Source organism: Theropithecus gelada, chromosome X (assembly GCF_003255815.1).
Source record: "Theropithecus gelada isolate Dixy chromosome X, Tgel_1.0, whole genome shotgun sequence".
In the NCBI taxonomy this organism is placed as follows: Eukaryota; Metazoa; Chordata; class Mammalia; order Primates; family Cercopithecidae; genus Theropithecus; species Theropithecus gelada.
The window spans coordinates 6,351,592-6,361,400 of record NC_037689.1 but is presented as its reverse complement, the minus strand read 5'-3'; the positions used below and the strand labels follow the sequence as shown (position 1 = coordinate 6,361,400).

Sequence of the window (9,809 nt, the reverse complement as noted above, 5' to 3'; positions counted from 1 at the left end):
TAGTGTTACAGGTCTTTCAGAATTTGTCTAGCAGGCATTCTGGTTTTTGCTGAAAGCCCCCTTAAAAAATAAATAAAACAAAAATGGGGATAGTAGTAATATGTACTTCATAGGATTATTGAGGGTATTAAATGGGTTAGTCTACATAAAGTATTTAGAATAATGCATGGCATGTAGTAAGCACTGTATATGTGTTTGCTATTACTACCATTATTACTTTTGCGACAAGGGGATTGAAGGAAGAAGAGCTTCTATGGTGCAATGAGGAAAGGAGTATATCCTGCCCTGTGTGTTCCCCTAATATCTTGGATATAAAAGCCATCCACAAAAAAACAAGGTCAGGAATTCAAAGGGGTTATTTGGGCACCTTAGAGTGTGGGATATCAAGTAGGCAGTCAGAATGGGATAGAATTCTTCAGTGAGAAGTATTGGCTATTTCCTTTTTGGAGCAGAGCAGTACCATATGGGAGAACGGTGACAGAGGGATAATCTAGGCTCAGGGGATTTCTTAAGCAGTTAATAATGCTTTCTCTCTTAGGAACTAACCTGTCAGGTACTGAGAGGCTTTGAAGATGGCTCTTCAGGTTGGGGACACGCCTTTGTTAAGGGGCAAGACTGCTGCCTGGAGTTGATTCACATACTCAGAGGTAGGATTGACCACATAAAGAAAATGCTTTCAAGTCTTTGTTCTGAATTTTCTTCGACCCTCCGTAAGTTTGGGGAAAGTCCCAGCCTCAGTAACCACCTCAGTAACCATCCCAGACACAGTGTAGAGGATATGAACAGGCAGAGTGGGGCATCTGGAAAACAGGTGCATCGTGGGGAGGCCAATCTGAGGAGCCATTAGCATTAAAATGGAAAGTTCAAGAGATACAAAAATTCTAAAAAAACTTTATCAAATCAAATCCAATAATGTATTACAAGGATAATGAATTATAACAAAATGGCTTTTATCCCAGGAATGCAGGATTGGCTTGGCATTAGAAAATCAATCATGCAATTCAACGTATTAACAAACCAAAAAGGAAAACCCATATGATTATTGCAATAAATGCAGAAAAAGCATTTGACAACATCTGACATCCATTCCTGAGTTTAAAAAACAAAAACTCTTGGCAAATGAGAAATAGAAGGGAACTTCTTCAATCTGATATGGGCATCTGCAAAATAACCCACAGCTAGCATTATATTTACTGGTGAAAACTGAGTGCTTTCCCCCCAAGATCAGAAACAAAACAGAGATGTCCACTCTCACCACTTCTATTCAGCATTATACTGAAGGTTCTAGGCAGTGCAGTCAGGCAAGAAAAAGAAGCAAAAGGCATCCAAATTGGAAAGGAAGAAGTAAAACTGTATTTACAGAAAATGTGATCATCTATGTAGAAAATCCAACTGAGTCCACCAAAAATAAAACCCTACTAGAACTAATAAGTGAATCCAACAAGTTTCAGGTTATAAGATCAATATACAAAAATTAGTTGTAGATCCATATACCAGCAATGAACAATTGGATACAGAAAATTTTAAAATACCATTTACAATAACATCTAAAAATGTGACTTAGGAATAAATCTCACAAAAGATGTGGGAGACCTATACACTTGTATTGCTGAGAGAAAGAGGAGCCAAATTAATGAAAAACATTCGTGGCTTGGAAAACTTAGTATTGTTATTATGTCAATTCTCCCCAAATTGATCCATAGATTAAATGTCATTCCTATAAAAATCTCAGCAGGCTTTTTGCAGAAATTGACAACCTGATCCTAAAATTCCTATGGAAAGACACTACAGAGCCTGGTACAGTATGTGGAAACCCTGGGTAGGGTTCAGCTTTCCCAGAGAATTAGGATTATCAGTGGAGCACATATAGAGAGGAAAAACAGTGACAGGGCCTCCAGTTGCAAACAGGTCTACAAAGGATATGAGCAAGCAATTTCCTGAAGTGGAAAACCCAAAAAGCTAACAAGCCTAATAAAAGATGTTCAAATGTATTAACAGAAAAGTCTAAAATAAAACTACAGTGAGATTTTACTTTAGATTTCACAAACAGACAAAATTTTAAAAAGCTGGATCATGCCAAGTCCTTTAGTGGGGATATGGGGGCATAGGGACCCTCTTGCATTGGGAGTGGGGACTTTGGCAGCCATCCCAGAGATGAATGTGACACTCTCCCCATGGGCCCTCCAAATAAATTCTCACACAGGTCCATAAAGGGTCATGTAGAAGAATGTTCATTATGGTGTGGTTTGCAACAGTGGGAAGTCGAAGGCATGCTGGGTGTCCATCACCAGGGGCATACACAGGGAGATAGCGATGGGTGCATTCCACAGAGGACCTCTTAACCTTTACACCAGTGAGTTAGATGTACACAGGGCAACACGATGATCTTCAACACATAGCACTGAGTGAAAAAGAATGAACCGTATAACAATACTACTCAAAAGTTACAAATATATGCACATATACACCAAATACACACCTTACAGAAATGCACACAAATGGATGTAAGTTAAACACTTTTGAAAAATGCCTATGTCAGGGAGAGGGGAGGAATGGGAGCGTGGATGACAGGGAATAAATAAAACGAGAAAGCGGTGGAATTGCCAGGCACAGTGGCTCACACCTGTAATCCCAGCACTTCGAGAGGCCGAGGTGGGCAGATCGCTTGAGCCTAGGAGTTCAATTCCAGCCTGAGCAACATAGTGAGTTCTCATCTCTACAAAAAATACAAAATTAGCCAAATGTGGTGGTGCATGCCTGTGGTCCCAGCTACCAGAGGGGCTGAGGTGGGAGGATCGCTTGAGCCCAGGAGTCTGAGACTGCAGTGGGCCAAGATTGCATCACTGCACTCCAGCCTGGGTGACAGAGTGAGACCCTGTCAAAAAAAAAAAAAAAAAAAAAAAAGAAAAGAAAAAAGAAAGAGGGGAGGAGAAAAAAACAAGCAGAAAGTGTCTGTTCCCTTGGCTTAGTCACCCACTCACCATGGCATTCATCCTTTAGAGTCTACTCCACTGAGGAGGAAACAGCCACACCTACACTCTGTTAACCTGAGGTCAGAATGCCCAGGTGAGCCTGGCTCAGACGATCTGTACTCGGCTGATTTTGAGTACGTGCTGCTGCGGCTCCTGCACACCCTCCCACCAGCACTGCAGCTGCCTGGAGCAGGTGTGGACATGCATTTCACCCCACAGAAGTTGCCTGCTGTGATCTACTATTAAGGGTGGGGGCTGGTCACAGAGTTTGGAAGTAAAGAGTTAGAGCGGCCCACTCCCCATCAAACCATATGGTAACCAGACCATATGGTAACTAATTTCTGGTCCGCACAACAGTCCTGCTAGTGCCCTGACTATGCTGAGACATGGGTGTATTTTCCTGGCCTCATTTAGAACCTTACCCTCTGACTTCCCCAGAAGCAGCTCTTGTAAACTCTTAGGGAAACTGAAGCCAGACTCACTATGACTGAGAGATTCTCTTCAGCTTATCCTCTCCTGGACTCTTCACCTAATTGTACCAATACTGCCCCTTCCCACCAGCTAGATGCATGCTTGCCATTTGGTTTTCAAAACAAAACAATACCTTGTTCAGTGATACATACATAGGAGGTGAAATTTTCTCAAAAGCAGGCCAGGCACAGTGACTCATGCCTATAATCCCAGCACTTTGGGAGGCTGAGGCGGGCGGATCACCTGAGGTCAGGAGTTCGAGACCAGCCTGGGCAACATGGAGAAATCCCGTATCTACTAAAAATACAAAAATTAGCCGGACGTGGTGGCATGTGCCTGTAATGTCAGCTGCTCAGGAGGCTGAGGCAAGAGAATCACTTGAACCCAGGAGGTAGGTTTTGCAGTGAGCTGAGATCGTGTCATTGCACTCCAGCATGGGCAACAAAAGTGAAACTCTGTCTCAAAAAAAAAGAAATTTTTTTTTTTTTTTTTTTGCAAAAATTGAGGAAATGAGACCATAAAGGTCAAGGTAGTGGTTTCTTCTGGGCAGGGGAAGGAGATGAGGAATCCACAGTTGGCTTCTCAAACTCTATAATGTTCTAGTTCTTAAGCCAGCTGGTGGGTAGATGGGTGTTTTCTTATATGTCTTTAAACTGAACATGGAAGTTTTCAGAACTTTTTTCTATGTTGAATACATTTAAAAGTTTGAAAGCAACACAAAGAGATTTCAAACCCGATAACATTTGCATTTATCAGAACACATAGAATCAAAGAGAATGACAATAATCACATTGGAATATCTGCCTATGAGGGGGAGGGTGTTGGAAACGGGAGTGAGGAATGAAGGTAAAGTAGAGTAAATACATGAATAAGTAAATAAAAAGATATGCATTTTACTGATCAAAGATAACAATGTAATATGACCAGTAGAGTATAGCTTCCTCCACCTTCTACACCTGAGATTCAAAGGAAAAATAAATACTGAACATGATCAAGAAACCGGACCTAATAAATCTGACTGATCCAAAACCAACAGGTACAAACTTAAATCACCTGAGTACCCAAAAGATTATTATAATCAAGTAAATCATTGCAACAGAAAGTTTTCTGAGGTGAAGGATTTTGAAGGCTCCTTCAAAAGTTGGTCATTTCTCCAAAGTTTTGGCAGGATTGCTTCCCAACATTCCTAAAGGATTCAGATGGGGCCCTCGGTTCATTAGCCCATTTCACAGTAAAACTCAAAACCCAGTGGAGAAAGCAGGGGACTGAACTCATGTCCCTACAAGAGCAAAAGACCAAACCTTCATACCTTAGAAGTACAGCCCCATGTTGAACCATGTCTTGGAAATTGCCTCTGTAGCTTCAACACAAACAAAAACCTGGCTGTTGGAAAAATGTGTTTGATTTAACCTCAGCCATCCTTAGACTACAAAAGAATCATGGGGGTTATATTGAGTCTGCTTGGATCACCCCTAGCCACACTCTTCCTCCTTTTGTCCCCTAATCCTAGTGTCCCTATCTCCACTGATGAGCAAATGGACATTTCCCCTCAACACTGAGGTCACGTATTCTGCCTTGTCTCTGCACTCAGGTTGCCTCACCAGACCTGCTGTGGGCTGCAGTTTTAGTTGAGATCATGTTAGTTAGTTAGTTCTTATCTTTTGAAATGGCTTTCTGTTACCATAGGATGCTTCACTGAGGTATGTGCCTTCCTGCCTAACCTTGTACGTCTACTGACATATCAGATAGACGTGTTCCTTGCAAACTAAACGTAGTAATGTGCTGCAGGCCAGTTGGAGTATCACCGGATCTCCGCATGCCATTTGTGTCACCCTGGTGTGACCCACAGTAACTGTCTTTATGGGTTAAGCCTTTCCTGAAGTCCCAGCCAACTTGTGGACAGCTGACTCTAACAAGGGAGGGCAGCTGCTTAGGATGCTCCCGTTAAAATCAAAATCACACAGCACCTGTTGCCATCTTCTAGCCCTAGTGTCCACTTTCCATACTGGCAGAAGAGGGAAATGAGCCTATCATCAATGTCCTCCTCAAACTGAGTGTCTTAATGCCAACCCACAGTTTATACAGCAGCCCTATCCTCCTGGTAAGAAAGTCAGCCACATTTATTTCTAAGAGCAGATGGGTCTGCCATCATGATCAGGACCACATTAGTGAACATATGTCACCCCTGTTCATCCCAGACTTCTGAATCCACCATCATCCCCTCTGTGAATCCAGTTCAGGCTTCTTTGGGGTTGAGCTGACCGACACTATTTCTCTGTCTTAGGACATCCCAATTCCCCAAAACTCTGTTTTCACCCACCATCAGCAACAGATAGTTTGTTTCTTTTTGTTTGTTTGTTTGTTTGAGACCGAGTCTTTGCTCTTGTCGCCCAGGCTGGAGTGCAATGGCACAATCTCAGTTCACTGCACCCTCTGCCTCCCGGGTTCAAGCGATTCTCCTGCCTCAGCCTCCCGAGTAGCTGGGACTATAGGTGTAAACTATCACGCCCGGCTGATTTTTGTATTTTTACTAGAGATGGGGTTTCACCATGTTGGCCAGGCTGGTCTTGAACTCCTCACCTCAGGTGACCCGCCTGCCTCAGCCTCCCGAAGTGCTGAGATTACAGGCGTGAACCACTGTTCCCGGCCTTGTTTTTTGTTTGTTTTTGTTTTTTGGGGGTTTTTTTGTTTGTTTGTTTCATTTTTAGGCAGGGTCTCACTCTGTCGCTCAGGCTGGAGTGCAGTGACATGATCATGGCTCACTGCAGCCTCGGACTCCTGGGCTCAAGGGATCTTCCTGCCTCAGCCTCCCAAGTAGCTGAGATTACAGGCGAGAGCCACCACACCCAGCATATATATATATATAAAATATATATATATATATATATATATATATTATAGGGGTTTATAGGCGTGAGCCACCGTGCCTGGCCTGTATCTTGGTTTTTTAATTTTCTGGTTTTTTCTTGATCATTGGCCAGAAGTCTGTCTCTCTTATTAGTCTTTTCAAAGAATCTGCTTTGGTTTGCTTGATTTTCACTGCTGTCTTTTGTTCTCTATTTTATTTCTGCCTTATTTCTTTCTTCTTTGAATTTATTTTTATTTATTTATTTTTTTGAGACGGAGTTTCACTCTTGTTGCCCAGGCCGGAGTGCAATGGCACGATCTCGGCTAACCACAACCTCCGCCTCCTGGGTTCAAGTGATTCTCCTGCCTCAGCCTCCTGAATAGCTGGGATCCCAGCACTTTGGGAGGTCGAGGTGGGTGGATCACCTGAGGTCGGGAGTTAGAGACCAGCCTGACCAACATGGAGAAACCCCGTCTCTACCAAAAATACAAAAATTAGCCAGGCATGGTGGCGCATGCCTGTAATCCCAGCTACTCGGGAGGCCGAGGCAGGAGTATCACTTGAACCCATAGCTGGGATGCCCAGGTAATTTTGTATTTTTAGTAGAGATGGAGTTTCTCCATGTTGGTCAGACTGGTCTTGAACTCCCGACCTCAGGTGATCTGCCCGCCTCAGCCTCCCAAAGTGCTGGGATTACAGGCGTGACTCACCCCGTCCGGCCTTTGTTTCTTTGAATTTAGAAATATAAACAATGTGCCATTGGCACAGAAACAGAAAAGTAGACCAATACAACAGCATAGATACAGACACGTGTATATAAAAACCTAATGTATAACAAATCAAGGGAGAAAAGACAGTTGCTTAGTTAAAGGTGTTGAGAAAACTGGCTCATGACAGAGAACAATAAAACTGGATCCCTTCCTCATGACATGTACAAAAATGTATTCTAGGGGACGGGCATGGTGTTCAACGCCTGTAATCCCACCACTTTGGGAGGTCATGGTGGGCGGATCACTTGAGGTCAGGAGTTCGAGACTGGCCTGGTCAACCAGACATGGTGAAACACCATGTCTACTAAAAATACAAAAAATTAGGTGAATGTGGTGGCATGTGCCTGTAGCCCCAGCTACTCAGGAGGCTGAGGCAGAAGAAGCGCTTGAACTCAGAAGGCAGAGATTGCAGTGAGCCAGGATCGTGCCACTGTACTCCAGCCTGGGTGACAGAGCGAGACTCCATCTCAAAAAAAAAAAAAAAAAAAAAAAAGGATTCTAGGTAGATTGAAGACCTCAATGTGAAAATAAAACTGTAATGTTAATAGAAATTGTAGGGAGATGTCTGTGACCTAGGGGCTTGGACAAAATTTTAAGACTATAACCCATATGCTGAAGAGATGATTGGATTATAGCAAAATTAAGGATTTATGCTCAATAAAAGACACTATGGACAAAAGTAAGAGATAATATGCAGATTGGGAGAGGATATTTGCAATGTATAAACCAACAAGGGATTTGATACCTAGAATATAAAAAGATTTCCTGTGAATCAGCAAGAAGAGAGGTTGGGTGTAATGATTTACACCTATAATCCCAGTACTTTGGGAGACCGAAGCAGGAGGATTGCTTGAGGCCAGGAGTTTGAGACCAGCCAGATAATACAACATGACCCTGTCTCTAGAAAAAAAAAAAAAATTTTTATTACCTGGTTGTGGTGGCACACGCCAGTCATCCTAGCTACTTGGGAGGCTGAGGCGGGAGGATCACACGAGCCCAGGAGTTTGAGGTTACAGTGAGCTGTGGTCATGCCACTGCACTCCAGCCTGGGTGACAGGCGAGACCCTGTTTGTAAAAACAAAACAAAAGAAGAAGGAGGAAGAAGGAGGAGGAGGAAGGAGGAAGGAGGGGGATGGGGAAGGGGAAGAAGGAAGGGGAAGGACAAAAGAAGAAGGAAGAAAGAAGAAGAAAGGAGAAGAAGACAGCAATGCCAATAGAAAATTAGCCAAAGCACACAAGCAATTTGCAGAGGAAGAAATTTGAAAAGCCAGCAGTATATGATGAGGTGTTCAAGATCTTTGCAAATCTGAAGAATTAAAATAACAGTGAGGTATCACTTTATCAGCCCGACAAATTTAAGAAGCAGGGTAATGCCAAGTGGCGGTGGGGGTGTAAGGACCTACAAACCCTCCTGCATGGCTAATGGGAGTGTGGACTAGGGCAGCTATTCCGAAGAGCTGTCTGGAAGTACCTTGTCAAATTAGATATGCATTTACTGGGTCAGGTGCGGTGGCTCACGCCTGCAATCCCAGCACTTTGGGAGGCTGAGGCAAGTGGAGAGCCTGAGGTCACTCAGGAGTTCCAGACCAGCCTGCCATCATGGCGAAACCCTGTCCCTACCAAAAATACAAAAATTAGCTGGATGTGGTGGTGCATGCCTGTAATCCCAGCTACTCAGGAGGCTGAGGCAGGAGAATCGCTTGAACCCGGGAGGCAGAGGTTGCAGTGAGCCAAGATCACACCACTGCCCTCCAGCCTGGGTAACGGAGTGAGACACTGTCTCAAAAAAAAAAAAAAAAAAAAGTAAATGCATTTACTGTATGACCCAACAATTCTGTTCCTGGGTACAATAAATCCCAGGGAAGTACACAGATATATAAGGGGCCATATGCAAGGGTGTTCATCACAGCATTAAGCACAAAAAGGGCAAAAACAAAATGTATGTCCCTCCAAATTAGAAGTTTCCAAGGGCAAAAAAAGCACAAGTCTTCTCTCATTAGTTTCCTAGCCTGTGTGTCCAGGTACCCTACAGTGCTGCATTTCAGTTCCAGGGGTGAGAGTTATCAATAGTTATAATTTTTTAAATAATTATAAATGTTTTTAAAGTATCTCTAACATTTGCAACTGTGTTTTTCCAGTTTAAAATTATTTTGAAGGCCAGGCATGGTGGTTCACGCCTGTAATCCCAGCACTTTGGGAGGCTGAGGCAGGTGGATCACTCGAGGTTAGGAGTTCGAGACCAGCCTGACCAACATGATGAAGCCCCGTCTCTACTAAAAATACAAAATTAGCCAGACGTGGTGGTGCACGCCTATAATCCTAGCTACTCAGGAAGCTGAGACAGGAGAATCGCTTGAACCCGGGAGCCGGAGGTTGCAGGGAGCCGAGCTTGCGCCATTGCACTCTAGCCTGGGCAACAAAAGCAAATAAGTAAAATAAAATTATTTTGAAATTATATTTGAACAGTGTGTTGTTTCACACAGTTCCCTCTTTGAACATCTTGGTCCAGTGCAAGATCTAGTGTGTGGTTCCTACTACCAGAGAGGAGTTGTGAGGGGCTGCAGTATACAGCACTTCTCTGACCTTCTGTGGGAATCATTCGACTTAACCTGATTTTTGCCTTGCTCCTGCTCATCAAGATACTTTGTTGGTGTGCATATGTGTAGTATTTAAACACTTATTAGATTCAATCTGCTCTTTTCACAATTTTTTCTGGTAACATGGAAGCTGTATCTTTTATTATTAGAA

General features: G+C 43.2%; 1 non-coding gene across 1 annotated transcript; it reads left to right on the top strand.

Annotated features, from left to right (window-relative positions):
- LOC112616714 lies at positions 1-61 on the top strand. Its single transcript, XR_003117744.1, has one exon. It is a non-coding gene; the product is annotated as a U7 small nuclear RNA (small nuclear RNA).
- The last annotated feature ends 9,748 nt before the right edge of the window (positions 62-9,809 follow it).